The 16,080-nt window shown below is 45.4% G+C and overlaps 1 protein-coding gene across 1 annotated transcript in view; it reads right to left on the bottom strand.

Moving 5' to 3' along the window:
* Positions 1-16,080, bottom strand: part of GTPBP1 (GTP binding protein 1) — a 100,051-nt gene that overhangs the window by 69,856 nt on the left and 14,115 nt on the right. The gene's annotated exons all lie outside the window — the stretch shown is intronic.

The raw sequence follows: 16,080 nt of genomic DNA, 5'->3' as shown, positions 1-16,080 counted from the left end.
TGACACCCGGCACTAAGTGCCAGGAGTGGTCACAGACCCTCTGCCTTTGGATCGGAGACCCAGCAGCGTGATACGGGGTCCCGATCGCTGCCATGGTAACCTGATGTCGTCATGACGACATTTAGGTTACCAGAGCTGAGAAACTTCCTGTCATGTGCAGTGATAATTAGGAAGTCTCTCAGGTCAGTGTGCAGTAAGTGCAGCGCTCACAGCTTCTATAGCATAAATATCAACTAGAAAGGGTCCACAATTTACAAGGTTATAATAATAATAAATTTTATTTTTATAGCGCCGACATATTCCGCAGCACTTTACATTTCAGAGGGGATTTGTACAGACAATAGACATTACAGCATAACAATAATCACATACAGTAGATTATAACAAATAACAAGAGGAGTGAGGGCCCTGCTCGCAAGCTTACAGTCTATGAGGAAAGAGGTAGACACGAAAGGTGGGTGGTAACAGTTGCTCTGATTGTATGGACCAGCCATAATGTTAAGTGTGTAACAGTACAGACACAGAGGGCTAATGGATCCATAAAGCATGTGGGAACATGATGCTGGGAACCTGGTTATGGTAAAACAAGGTTCAATTATAACACAAGAGAAAAACCACTAGTGTGAACATGGACATATGTAAGTGTCCGGTACACAACCAAAGAACCAACCAAAAAAGGTCTGTTAAAAAAAATCATGTTTTATTGACAAATTCTTTAAAAATTAGATGAACCAATTATTAGAAAAATATCAAACAGATGCCTACCAAAAATGAAATAGACGCTTAAGCACTAGTAAAATACATCAAAAATTAAGAGAATATTATCTCATAAGAACCCTTTACTCTTATCCTGATTATATTTCCTTTCTTTCCTTTGCTGTTTAGGTGGTTGGAAAAATCTCCTCTCCAAAAATCTGGTAACAGGACCAGAAGTTGATGAACCTTCATTGTCACTTCTAGAGGCATTGCTTTCAACTAGTGACATCATGGAGCTAGAAGATTCACTTCTAGAGAAGGAACTTTTTTTAGTTGTTTTATTATATTGTCATCGAAATATTTTATTGGTGTCATAATCAGCTACATCTCTAGAAAAAAAATTTGAATTTACCATTGCTAATATCAGTTTCCCATTTCTCTAAATCTTTCTCTATTTCCTTCAAATATCTGTCCAATACATGAGCCTGGATTTCTTTATTCATAGATTCTTGTAATTTAGTGATTTCATCATCTAATGCTTTCAATGACAAAGTATTGTGCTCACTAATAATTTGAATAAAGGTCAAAGAGCAGTTGGTTGCTGCTTCTATCCACCGCTTAGCAAGGGTTTCATTATTGAGATCAAAGGAAGGATATAATTTAACTCTTAGACCTCTAGGAATAATTCTACGTTCACAATAATTATCCAAAGAAGTTTTAGTCCACCATATTTTAGTTTTTTTCAATAGCACGCTTTTATACTGACGCATGAGTTCTTTGTTAGAACCAGTAGCATCAGTTGACATGTTGGAGGCACCACGTTTGAAGAAGTCTGAAGCTTTAGTCTGCCAGGCCATTTCCCTGGCTTTGAAATCCATAATGGTATTCACAATAATTGGACATTGTTTTTAAACAGAAAACAATACATAAGTATCAACTAGAAAGGGTCCACAAATTACAAGGTTCAATTATAACACAAGAGAAAAACCACTAGTGTGAACATGGACATATGTAAGTGTCCGGTACACAACCAAAGAACCAACCAAAAAAGGTCCGTTAAAAAAAATCATGTTTTATTGACAAATTCTTTAAAAATTAGATGAACCAATTATTAGAAAAATATCAAACAGATGCCTACCAAAAATGAAATAGACGCTTAAGCACTAGTAAAATACATCAAAAATTAAGAGAATAATATCTCATAAGAACCCAATATCTATAGCATGCAGATATAGAAGGGATCAGCCTGCAAAAAATGATTGAGGGATTCAGTGTAAAACTTAAAAAAAAATTTAAATAATTGTAAAAATATTTAAAAGCAAAATAAAAAAAAAAAAAAAAAAATATCAATATTCATTCTAACACTAAAATATTTGAATGAAGAAAAAAAAAATCTACACAATAAATGTACATATATTTGGCATCGTCGCGTCCGTTATGAACCAACCTATAAACCTGTCCCACTAGTTGACCCCTTTATTGAACACCATTTAAGCAAAAAACAATGCTTTATCATCATACCACCAAACAAAAAGTGGAATAACATGCGATCAAAGACGGATATAAATAGAATTAGACTTACCGGTAATTCGGTTTCTAGGAACCTTCCACGACAGCCACCTTGGAGGTTGTCTCCCTGCCCTAATAGGGGACAGGAACACACAGAGGTTAAATAACACTCCCCTTCCTGCTACCTCAGTGTTTTTTCTGAATATACCAGCATGAATAGTTACCGCCAGTAGAGCAGGAATCATCAGGTAAACATATGATATAGGGAGGGAAATTAGTGCTGTCGTGGAAGGTTCCTAGAAACAGAATTACTGGCAAGTCTAATTCTATTTTCTCTAGTCACCTTCCATGACAGCCACCTTGGAGTTATGCCGTTAATTTTCTTTTTAGGGAGGGACTACGGCTTGCAGGACGCGTCTGCCGAACGTCAGATCCCTATTGAAATCCAGTCTATAGTGTCTGGTAAAGGTGTGCAGCTCTGCATATCTGCTCCGAAGACGTGTTTCCTCTTGCTGCCCAGGATGTAGCGATCGATCGAGTGGAGTGGGCTTTCAACGACTCGGGAGGAGAGAGATGTCTTGAAGAATATGCCAGGGAGATGGACTGCTTGATCCAACCTGTCGTGTTCTTTGCCGCTTTCGTCCCCTTATTTCTTCCTGAATACTGAAGGAATAGGTTCTGATCGATTCACCAATCCTTGGTTGCTCCGAGGTAGTGGAGAACCACTCTGCGGACATCCAAGGTATGAAATTTTTCTTCCTTCGTATTAGAAGGATTTGGGCAAAATGAGGGCAACACGATATCCTGACTTCTATGAAAGTCTGACACCACTTTGGGCATAAAGGAGGGGTCTAGACGCAGTACTATACTGTCCGAGTTGAGTAGGAGTTAAGGTTCCTGTACTGATAGGTGGGGGAGCTACAGGCCCTGTCTAGCCGATGTGATTGCCACCAGAAACACTGTTTGGAGTGTGAGAATTTTTAATGGAATTTCTGACAGGGCTTAAACAGGGCCTGCGTCAGGCTATTGAGTACTAAATTTAGATCCCGGGGGGGACCCGACTAAAGAGCGAAGGACAAATTCTGCCTGCCGCGGTCATGAACCACTTTACCCAGCGGTGTTTGGCTAGGTCTTGGTCAAAAAAAGAACTAAGGGCAGACACCTGTACTTTTAACGTACTTGGAGTGAGCCCTAGATCTAACCCTTTCTGCAGGAAATCTAGTACCTGGGCAATATTTGGATGGGCGGGGTCAGGGGCCCCCGGAAGGCACCAGGAGGAAAAATGTTTCCATATTTTGCCGTAAATTGCATTTGTTACCGGCTTTCTACTTTTTTGAAGGGTCTGGATTACCTCATCCGAACAACCCTTTGGCCTTCAGAATGTTGGCCTCAATAACCAAGCTGCTAGACATAACTTGGTTGGGTTCGGGTGTAGCAATGGACCCTGAAAAAGGAGGTCGGTCTTTTGGGGTAGAAGCAAGGGACCTTCCTGGGCCATGTCCAACAGAGCGCTGTACCAGCTTCGTCCTGGCCACATAGGAGCCACCATGATTGTCGTGACTCCGTCTGCTCTGATCTTTTGTAATGTTCTTGCCAACATCGGGATTGGGGGAAAGGCGTAGGCCAGTCTGAAGACCCATGGATGGGCAAATGCATCCGTCCCCCAGGCTCCGTATGTGGGACTGAGGGAGAAATAGGTCGCACTTTTGTATTTTGCGCACTCGCGAATAGGTCGACTTCTGGGTCTCCCATCTCGAGGTTAGAGCCTAGAAGACCTCTTAATTCAGACACCATTTTCGAGGATGGACGTCCTTCCTGCTCGGGAAGTCTGCCTGGATGTTTTCCGACCCTTTCAGGTGTACCGCGGAAATGGATAACAGGTGCTTCTCAGCCCAGAGGAAGATCCTTGTTGCTAGCTTCTTTAGACCGGCGTACCTCGTGCCCCCCTGGTGTCTGAGATATGCCACCGTGGTCACGTTGTCGGAGTATAGCCGAACATGATGGTTCTTGACAAGGGCTAATGCGGCCTTGCGTGACTCTTCCACTGCCGTCAACTCCCTTAGGATTCGAAGATCCGGATCTTATGTTCTGGGGCCACTGCCCCTGGAAGTATGAATCCTCGACCACAGCTCCCCAGCCTCTCAGACTGGCATCTGTACATAATATTTTTAGAGAAAGCTGATCCCAGCTTACTCCCCGCCTCAGGTTTCGGTAACTCCGCCACCACCAGAGGGACGATTTTACATGTTCTGGAAGTGGAACCCTTTTTAAATCCAAAATAACCTACTTCCTCACGTTTATCAGGACGTATGACTGGAAGACTCGCGTGTGAGCATGTGCCCAGGATTCTGCCTGAATGCACGCTGTCAGGGAACCCAGGATAGACATGGCGTCCCTCCGTGTCGGTGTCCTTTGGTATTTGAACCGGATTCTCTGCCGAAGGTCTGCTTGATGATCCTCGGGGAGAAAGGACGTCCTCTTCTCTGAATCCAAGAGGATCCCCAGGAATTTTTTTCCTCGGGGAAGGATAGAGTGCCGACTTCTGGAGATTCGGTATCCACCCTAGGGTTTCGAGTATCTGTAGGGTTCTTGATACGTCCTGGTTCAGCCGGGTTACCGATGGAGCGACGATCAGTAGATCGTCTAGATATGGCACAATGCATATCCCCTGAAGCAGAATGGAAATGACTACTTCCTTCATGATCTTCGTGAACACCCTTGGTGCCGGGGATACCCCAAACGGCAGGGCATTTAACTGGAAGTGGCTGATTCCTTGGTCGTGGGAGACCGCGAACCTCCGGAAGTTCCGATGACCTGAATGAATGGGAACGTGGTAATACGCGTCCCTTAGATCTATTGTAGCCATCTGCCAGCCTCGTCCAATAAGAGGGATCGCTGATTTCACTGACTCCATCTTGAACCTTCGGTACTTGATGAAGTGGTTCAGGGGCTTCAGGTTTATAATGAGCCTTTTCTTTCCTGAGGGTTTCTTTATCAAGAACAGGCGAGAGTAATGTCCTCTGCCCACCTCTTATGGAGGTACATACGAGACCACTCCTTCCCGTAGCAGCTCTTCTATTTGAAGCAACAGGACTTTTTGCAGACTTGGGGACTGTGCCGGGGTAATTCTTAGGGCATGTGGGGGGGTGCTCGAACTCCAGTTTCAGCCCAAATTGTATAGTGTTCAGGACCCACTGGTTCGAGGTCGTGGCCTGCCATTGGGCGAGAAACTGTGTGAGTCAACCCGGGAGTCACTGCTTCTATGGGGGCTGCTGCTGTTGGGGAACAAGGATGTTTCTTCCTTTACCCCCTTTCTGGTAGCTCCATCGACCCGTCTTGCCCTTCCCTCTGAATGCCTTCTGAGAGGTCTGTTCTCTTGAGGGACGAAAAAAAAACGCCTTTTGGTGGATTTCTGTTCTGGCAGTGACTTATTCTTGTCGGAAGCCTTCAAGGATAACATCCAGGACAGGCCCGAATACGTGGAGCACCTGGAAGGGGATGGCACAGAGTTTCGTCTTGGAGGTGATGTCGCCACCCCATGACTTCAGCCACAAGGCTCTCCTGGCTGAGTTTGAAAGGACTAGGGACCTTGCTGCCACCCGTACCATTTCTCCTGAAGCATCAGCTAAATAACCTGTTGCCTTCTGGAAGATTGACAGGGAGTCTAAGATTTCCTCTCTTGGGGTACCCCCCGATAGATGGTCTTCCAATGTACGTAGCCAGAAAAACAAAGATCTGGCTACGCAGGTGGATGCAATATTTGCTTTGAGCAGGTTTGTAGAAGCTTCCCAGGACTTAAGATGGCTTTCTATTTTGCAATCCATCGGATCCTTCAATTGGGAAGCATCCTCAAACGGCAAGTACGTCTTCTTAGTGACTTTAGACACTTGGACGTCCATCTTAGGGATCTCCCAAATAGAACTATCACCCTCTAGGGGAAACCGATTTTTTTAGCTCAGAGGGCACAGTGAGTGCCTTCTCGGGGGAGGACCACTCCTGAGCTATTAGGTCCTGTATCACCTCATGAACCGGGAAACCCTTCCTACCTCTGGGTTTCAACCCTCCAAACATCTCATCCTGGACTGAGAGCTTGACCACCTCCTCCTCCACTCCCACGGTACTTCTTACCATGGAGACTAACTCCTCCATACCCTCAGAGGAGAAATAGTATTTTTTTGCATCATGACTGGAGGTGGTCGTGGAGCCCTCATTTTCCCAAATATCCTCCGATCCTGAGGAACGGACTTCTCCCGAGTCTGAGTCGGGTCCCATAGGTGCCCCTTTTCCTCTTTTTTTTGGGTAGGGCCCTGGGCCACCAGGGTCTGGGCTGCCATGGAGGTCTGAACCTCCTGCCTAATGAGAGTTTTTATGCTGTCAAACAGGGAGGGTTGCTTGGTACGCAGGATATTTTGCGTACAGGGTTGGCATAACTTCTTTTTGTAGTCAGAAGGAAACCTGGCACCACATATACCACACTTGCGGGGGTGTCTAGGGGCAGAGGCCTTGTCTTCCTGCAAGAGGAAAGAGAAGGCTTACTCAGACCCGTGCCACCAACTTTTTGACAGGCAAGGGACCAGCCCTGCTACTCACTGTAGTAGGGGGAGCGCTGGGCACCACAGATGCTGCAGTCGAGGGCTTCTCACCATCCATGTCTGCACACACCACAGACACTGCGCTTACCTGAAGCTGTGGCACCCTTTTGTGGGTGTTGCGTTCATTTGCTGGGTGCTCCCCCCCCCCCCCCTGTCCCTGGGGAGGAACATCGCTCGACCCCCGCTGCCACTGGACTCCTTTCATGGGTCCCCCGGGTGCCAGCGCACGTTCCCCCCCCACAGGACGCCGGGGGCCGCAAACCGGAAATGAGCGTCACCGCTACTTCCGGTCGATTGCCCGCCCCCTCTGACTCGCACGAGCAGCTCTAATGCAGCGCTGGGAGGAAGGAGGAAGCCGGGGAGCTGTGAGGGACCCCGGCAAGCACCATACCGCCCCGCTTTACCCCGAAGGGCGCGGGAGGGCCGGTCAACGTCCCGAGTCACACCGACGGTGGAGACAGGAGGAGCACTTGGAGGAGGAGAGGCGAACCCCCCGGCCTCAGCTGCCCAGCTTGGTGAGTACATTGGGGCTCCGCTCGCTGACCACGGCAGCCCCTTGTGACCTCTTCATGCCCCGATAGGGGACAGGAAAAACACTGAGGTAGCAGGAAGGGGAGGGTTATTTAACCTCTTTGTGTTCCAGTCCCCTATTAGGGAGGGGAGACAACCTCCAAGGTGGCTGTCGTGGAAGGTGACTAGAGAAAAACATGTTCGGGCTGAAAAAGTCATCTTGTCCCGCAAAAAAACGAGCCGCCATACAGCGTCATCAGCGAAATCTAAAAAAAAGTTATAGCTCGCAGAATAAAAAGTGATGCAAAAACAATTGTTTTTATTCTATAAAAGCGCCAAAACATACCAAAAAAATGATATAAATGAGGTACTGACAAAGAATAAAACTGCTTTATCAATTTTACCAAACAGGGAACGGTGTAAACGCACCCCCCAATAGAAATTCATGAATTGCTGGTTCTTGCTCATTCTGTCTCCCAAAAATCGGAATAGAAAGTGATCAAGAAATGTCATGTGCAGAAAATGGTACCAATAAAAACGTCAGCTCGTCCCGCAAAAAACAAGACCTCACATGACTCTGTGGGCCAAAATATGGAAAAATTAAAGCTCTCAAAATGTGGTGATGCAAAAACTATTTTTTGCAATAAAAAGCGTCTTTTAGTGTGTGACAGCTGCCAAACAAAAACCCGCTATAACACCTCTTTAACATGTTCTGATATTTCCAGTACCGGAGATGTCCGTGTCCGTAATACTTGCGGCACACGTGTGGCATGTGTCTGCCACATCAGTACCACACGGACGGGCGCCAGGGAAGAAGCGTTGCAGTAAGCGCTGTTCCCCGGCGCCGGGTGCTGAACACTGCTCATCATTCTTCCCTGCTCTGCCTGCGATCGGCACGAGCAGGGGAGAATGATGAGGCTGTGTGCACACGTTGCGGATTCTGCTGCGGATCCGCAGAGGAATTGGCCCTGCGGATCCGCAGCAGTTTCTACTGCGGTGTACAGTGCCATTATAATCAATGGAAAATGAAATCTGCAGTGCACACGGCGCAGAATTTTCCGTGCGGATTTGCTGCGGTTTCAAATCTGCAGCATGTCAATTCTTTGTGCAGATTGCGCTGCGGTTTGCTACCCGCTCCATGGAAGGTGTGAAACCGCAGGGGAAACTCGCAGGCTAAACCGCAGAAAATCTGTAGATTTAGACAAATCTGCGAGGAAAATTCCGCAGCAGAATCCGCAACGTGTGCGCACAGCCTAACCCCTTAACGACCGCCGATACACCTTTTAACGTTGGCAGTTAAGGGTACTTAACCCATTTCTGTCATGTGACGTACTATCCCGTCCATGTGCCCTGGGACATAATTCCAAGGGACAGGATAGTACGTCACAGCGATCAGCGGCGCCCACGTGGTAAGCGTGATAATCAGCTGACACCCGGCACAGTGTGTCAGGGGCGGTCACGGACCGCCCCCCCGACACGTTAACCCCTTGCACACCACGATCAAACACGATCGCGGTGTACAGGGGGTTAAAGGGAAACATCGGCAGGGAGGGGGCTCCCTCCGTGCTTCCCTGATCCCCCCACAGCAGCGCAATGTGCAGCGCTGCTGCAGGGTGGCTCCATCGCTGCTGCAGGGTGGCTCCATCCCTGCAGGTCTCCGAATCCAAGATGGCGACGGGGACCTTTGGGGGCCTGCAGGGAGCTGGCTTCCTCAGTGCCTGCAAAGCACAGGCATGAGGAAAGCCTGTGTAGTGCCTGTGACAGATTGCTGATCTGTCACAGTGAACTGTGATGTGACAGATCAGCGATCTGTCACATGATAGGTATGTCCCCCCCCCTGGGACAATGTAATGGGGGAAAAAAAAAAAAAAAAAATATTCCCTAATAAATTCATTTTTTGGGGAAAAAAAAAAAAAAAAAAAAAAAAAAAAAACACAATAAGAGTACACATATTTGGTATCGCCGCGTCCGTAACGACCCGCCCTATAAAACTGTCCCACTAGTTAACCCCTTTAGCGAACCCCTTAAAAAATAAAAATAAACTAAGCAAAAAATATTTATTATCATACCGCCAAACAAAAAGTGCAATAACGCGCGATAAAAAAGACGCATATAAATATCCATGGTACCGCTGAAAATGTCATCTTGTCCCGCAAAAAATGAGCCGCCAAACCGCATCAGCAAAAAAATAAAAAAAGTTATAGCTCGCAGAATAAAGCGATGCAAAAATTATTTTTTATATAAAATAGTTTTCACTGCATAAAAGCGCCAAAACATAAAAAAACAACCTAAATGAGGTATCGCTGTAACCGTACTGACCCGAAGAATAAAAGGGCTTTATCAATTTTACCGCAGGCGGAACGGTGTAAACGCACCCCCCAAAAGAAATTCACGAAACGCTGTTTTTTGTTCATTCTGCGTCCCTAAAAATAGGAATAAAAAGCGATCAAAAGATGTCACGTGCCCGAAAATGGTACCAATAAAAACGTCAACTCGTCCCGCAAAAAATAAGACCTCACATGACTCGGTGGGTCAAAATATGGAAAAATTACAGCTCTCAATATGTGGTGATGCAAAAACTATTTTTACAATAAAAAGCATCTTTTAGCGTATGACAGCTGCCAAACATAAAAACCCGCCATAAATAGTAAATCAAACCCTCCATTATCACCCCCTTAGTTAGGGAAAAATAATAAAATTAAAAGAAAATGTATTTATTTCCATTTTCACATTAGGGTTAGGGCTAGGGGTAGGGCTGAGATTAGGGTTGGAGTTAGAATTGGGGGGGTTTCCACTGTTTGGGCACATCAGGTGCTCTCCAAATGCAACATGGCGTCTGATCTCAATTCCAGCCAATTCTGCGTTGAAAAAGACAAAATGGTGCTCCTTCCCTTCCAAGCTCTGCCATGCGCCCAAAACAGTGTTTTACTCCCACATATGGGGTATCAGCCTACTCAGGACAAATTGCAAAACAACTTTTGGAGTCCAATTTCTCCTGTTACCCTTAAGAAAATAAAAAATTGGGGGCAAAAATATTATTTGTGGAAAAAATGATTTTTTTTATTTTCACGTCCGGGCGTTATAAACTTCTGTGATGCACTTGGGGGTTCAAAGTGCTCACCACATATCTAGATAAGTTCCTTAGGGGGTCTAGTTTCCAAAATGGGGTCATTTGTGGGGGGGTTTCCACTGTTTAGGTACATTAGGGGCGCTCCAAATGCAACATGACAACCGCAGAGCATTCCATCAAAGTCTGCATTCCAAAACGTCACTACTTCCCTTTCGAGCCCCGACGTGTGCCCATATAGTAGTTTTCTCCCACATATGGGGTATCAGCGTACTCTGGACCCCATAGGTTGTTGTCCAATTTGTCCCATTTCTCCTGGTACCCTTGGGAAATTAAAAAAAAATTGGTGACCAAAAGATCATGTTTGTGGAAAACATACGATTTTATTTTCACGCCCTGGCGTTATAAACTTCTGTGAAGCACGGGGGTTCAAAGCTCTCACCACACATCTAGATAAGTTCCTTGGGGCGTCTAGTTTCCAAAAGGGGGTCATTTGTGGGGGGTTTCCACTGTTTTGGTACATCAGGGGTTTTCCAATCGCGACATGGTGTCCGATCTCAATTCCAGCCAAAAAAGTCAAATGGCGCTGCATCCCTTCTGAGCTCTGCCATGCGCCCAAATAGTCGTTTACACCCACATGTGGGGTATCAGTGTACTCAGGACAAATTGCACAATAACTTTTAGGGTCCTGTTAGCCTTGGAAAAAATAAAAATTGGGGGTGAAAGTATTAAGTTACGTACAGTCAGGGCTGTGGAGTCGGTAAGCCACAGTTGCGACTGCGACTCCTTCATAAATGGCCAATTCATAACAACAAATTTACTGTTGTAAAATATTAATCATCGTGCTTATTCAGTTTCTCACCATCATATAAGTAATCAGACCACTTAGAGCAAAAACTACATTTATTAGAATACAATTAGAATATAGCAAATAACTTTTATAAACTTTTCTAAACTGTAAGTAAATATGCAATAAACACTTATGCAGTTAATAAGAAGAAATCTATAAATTTGTCCTCAGAAAAAGTATTGCCTCTGTCAGATCCTCCTTCATGGATGCCCTCAAATCTGATCTAATTATTTTGAGAGCAGAGAACAACCTCTCTACACTAACTTGTGTTGGTGGCAAAGCAGTAACCACTCGGGCAACATCTCTGACAATGTCAGGATACAGAGGAATCTCTTGTTGCACTGTTATTTTTGATGAACGGTCAAATTTCTCAATTTCTTTTAGTGCACATGAAAAATTCTGCTGAAATGTACTGGCTGTGTTCCTTGATGGGGATGACTCTTCTATGCGGGAAAGCTTTGCACGGTCCTTGTGATCCAAATATTTTTCGAAATTAAATTCTTCATCAGTTGATGATGAGGGTGAAGATGTGGCAGGACGACCAAATTCTTCTTGTTCCTCCTGACTGTTCTGCAACCCTTTCATCCTTACTGCTATTTCAAACAGAGCTTCTTTTCCTTTACTTAGTGTTACATCACCTGCTGCCACGCTCCCCGCTGCTCCCCCTGTGCCGCTCGTGGCCGCGTCCTCTGCTCCGCCTCACGAGCGCCGGCGCGCTCTCCTCTCCCGGCGCGCTCCCGGAAGGCGCGCTCATCCTCCTGCGTCCTCTCCTCCGCCGCTGCCGGCCTTCCGTGCCCGCCGGGTGCGCCTGCGCACTGCGCGCCACTAATCCTGCTTTCACTGCTCCACCTCCTGTCCCCTCCTGACCCGGAAGCGCTGCTTACCGCCCTATATCTAGCAGTCCCGCCTCCTGCTCGGTGCCTGACTATCCATTGTGCCTAGCACGGCTTATTCAGGTCCCCTCTGCTCTGCACTTCTCCTGCCTAGCGCCTTGTCCTGTTTCCTCTGTGCCCAGTCTCCTCTTGTGATTTCTCCCTCTGTTTTTTCCCTAGTGTCTGCTTCGTCACCGGTCTCCAGCTCCCGCCGCAGGGTCTACCTCTGTCTGCCTGGATCTGTACCTGCCTAACCTAACCTTGTGGCTATCCTTGTTCTCTCCCTACTGTGTCCCCGGGTACCAGCTTCCGCGGCGATAGTCTCTCCGAGGCTTGCCCCAGACGCTCCCTGTATAGGGGGTGGTCCACTTGGCCAGCTCGCCTCGAGGAGGTTCGTCGTCGCGGTCCTGCGGGTTCACTTCCGGTTCCCCTCAGTTCTACAGCATAACACTTAGCTGTTGATCATCTAGAAGAATCCGATGCATTGGGTCTACATAAACAGCTGCCAAAAGAATGTTATTTTGTAATAGTAGCTCCTCTCTCCGTTTCATTGATGTAGCAATGCCACTTGCAATTAACCCTCCTCTTTGGGACAGGCGAAACATCAGGTTTCCACTCCTTTAAGAAAATACCTGGAGTTAAGTCCTCTGCTTGTAATTTTTTAGTCACTGTAAATGGGTGCTCTAGCAATTTTTCCAGTTCAGTCACCTGATTCCACTGACTTTCATTTAGCGTCAGTTGAGGGTTAGCCATGTCTACAAGAAAGGTTTTCAGTTCAACCAAGCGCTGAATCATTAAGTAAGTACTGCCCCATCGTGTGGCTTGATCAATAATTGCCCCTTTTCCAGCACGTCTCTTCAAAATTGAGTCAACTTTAGGGGTTCTGGCAACAGTAGCCAATTTTCTCACCTTGCCAATCAGTGCAGCAGCATGTCCTTCTTGCAGACTGTCTCTTATAGCCAGTTGTAGCGTATGCACAACACAGCGCATGTGATGAATGAAAGAACATATTGACACAGTTTCAACAAGATAATCTAAACTATCATGTTGCTGTTCATCTGAAGCAACTTCAGTTTGCTCCTCAGTTACAATACTGTGTTCCTCTATTTCAAACATTTCTGTGTCTGTGGACCCAGAATGTTCTTCTAGCTGCTGGTCACCATCATTACTCTCATTCATTAGCTTAATAGTACTTATCATATTTGAAGCATTGTCAGTTACGACAGAAAGAACTTGCTCTTTTTTAAGTTCATAGTCTTGCAGAACCTTTTCCACCAAGACCTGGAGAAACTCACTGGTGTGATGAGCTTTGGTGTCTTTTACTGCCAATGTCTTGGTAACTATTTCATTTTTGTCACAAACAAATCGGACATTGATGGCAAAATAGTTCACTCTGTGACGTGTGCAGGCATCCATTTTAAGAAACAGAAAGCGTCCCTTGAGAGTTTATTTTAAGTTCTTCCTTTTGTTTAAAAGCTTCTTCGATTACTAATTTTCTAATTCTCTCTCTCTCTCTCCCCCCAGAGAAACACCAAGCTTGCGGGCCATTTCCCCATTCAGACACATAAAAGCTGGTCGTGAAAATAATGAAATAGGCACACTATCCTTTACAACAAGCTCTATGATCTGTTTTTTAAATGTATCTACTGTCATTGTCACAGTAACTTTGTCACTGACAAAATATCTTGCAACTGATGGCTGCAAAGTTCTCTGCTCCTTTGTTTGGCTGGAAGAGCTGGGCACTGGTTCATTGGTTTGGATGCAGTCTCTCATCCACTGCTTTCAGTACTTCTGGATGAAAGCGCTGTAAATGTCTCTTTAGATTAGAAGCTCTGGTAGGAGCATTTTTATCTTTGCCTGAATATGCACTCATCTTGGCTTCACAGCATTTGTTTTCGTCTGGATCATTTGTCATACACTGACAGACATAATGTTTTCTATCTTGAGTGATGGTGAAATGTTCAAATACAGGTGATTTAATGTGATGCTTCTTTGACATTCTCAGGTTTTTAATTCTGCATTCACAATCCAAATGACAACTGTTTTTCCTAAAAACAATTGTACAAAATTATTGCCAGGTCGTACAACTGATATAGTGGTCAGTAATACTGTTATTATTCCTCATGTACTCACAGTTAACTGATGCAAAGTTTGTTGAAAGGATAATACTTCTTACAGTCTTCCTCTTCTGAGTAGCAGGCAGCTGTGAGATGCTTGGAAGACGCACACCTAGTATGATCTAGTCTAGAGGAGGAGCTTTACTACTAAGAATTTGCAACACATTTTCACTTTCAGTTTCATACATTGTAAGTAGGGGGTTGGGGCAGCATGAGGTTAACCAAGTATAAGATTAGATAAGGGCAGTGGAGAACAGTGACACACAAGAAGTAAGAAATGTCTATCTCCAGCAGAACTGCTTATCACTGTTGTTCATAGTTTGATAGAACATATATATTTGAGTAACATTTATAAAATTCATATGAAAGTTCAATTATGAAATATTAATACATTTTTTTTTTTAAAGCTGGAGTCAGAACATTTCTACCGACTCCAACCAAACTAACTCCGACTCCACAGCCCTGGTACCGGTATTTTTCGGAAGCCCATGACAGCACCACGAGAGAGGGGATCCGCCCTTCGGGAACAGGAAACCTACAGATACAAAAGGGCGGCACCTCTCCCACGCATCAGTTGGATTACAGAGCTTGAGAGGCTACCATGGTTAGTACACCGCATATACAACCTATCTATCCTATTTACACGTCTTTATACCATCTCCCACATAAGGTAAATTCGTGAAACAATTTTCTAAAGGGGTGCACCCCTATACGTGAACAAGGGAGGGAACTAAGGGTGCTGTCATGGGCTTCCGAAAAATACCGTTACCGGTACGTAACTTAATACTTTATTCGGACTCCCATGACAGCACCACGAGAGAATTACAGAGATGTAAACTAATTTAGGGAGGGACTATAGCCTGCAGCACCCTTAGCCCGAAGGTGAGATCTGAGGAGGCACCCATGTCTAACCGATAGTGGTTAAAAAAGGTGGAAGGAGATGACCAGGTGGCCGCCTTACAAATCTGGTCAATTGATACTCCCGATCTCTCTGCCCAGGATGATGCCATGGCACGAGTGGAATGCGCCTTCAGGTTCTGTGGAGCCGGACCGCCACCTGCTGTGTAGGCAAGAGAGATAGCCTCGCTAACGTGCGCTTTGACACTCTATACCCTTTCCTGGAACCTTGGAAGGATAAAAATAATGCGTTCTCCTTCCTCCAAGGATCTGTGGCTGCTAAATATTTAAGTAGGCATCTCTTAACATCTAGAGCCTGAAGTTTTTGTTCTTTAGGTTTGGTTGGATTAGGGAGGAAGGAAGGCAGAACTATCTCTTGTGTCCTATGAAAATGAGATGCTACCTTGGGAAGGTATGCCGGGTCTGGCCTTAGGATTACTCTATCCTGTAAGAATTCTGTGTACGGAGGTAATCTGGAAAGTGCCTGTATGTCGCCTATTCTACGTGCCAATGTTATTGCTACCAAAAAGGCTGTCTTAAGTGATATCGTTTTTAGTGAAGCAGAGTCCAGAGGTTCAAACGGTCTCTCTGTCATGGCTGTCAGGACTAAATTTAAGTCCCAAGGCATACACCTATCTTTGAGTATGGGTCTCGATCTGGTAACTGCCTTAATGAATCTTGCAACCCAATGGTTACCGGCAATGTCGCATGCAAATAGGGCCCCTAAAGCTGAAACTTGTACTTTCAGTGTACTCGTGGAAAGGCCCAACTCGAGACTCCTCTGGAGGAATTCTAGAATCTGTTTTACAGGTATTCCATCCCTGAATCACCTCCAGGTTCTAGCATAGATACCTGTGGTGGTTTGTTTTCTACTTTTTAGAAGTGTATCGATTAAGTTTTTTGAAAACCCTCTATCTCTCAATAGTGTCCTTTCAAACACCATGCCGTCAAACGGAGACCCGCTACTTGT

The sequence above is a fragment of the Dendrobates tinctorius genome, unplaced genomic scaffold (assembly GCF_039654945.1).
Source record: "Dendrobates tinctorius isolate UK_male_01 unplaced genomic scaffold, ASM3965494v1 ptg000159l, whole genome shotgun sequence".
Classification (NCBI taxonomy): domain Eukaryota; kingdom Metazoa; phylum Chordata; class Amphibia; order Anura; family Dendrobatidae; genus Dendrobates; species Dendrobates tinctorius.
The sequence above is the reverse complement of the archived record's forward strand: the minus strand, read 5'-3'. Positions and strand labels throughout refer to the sequence as shown.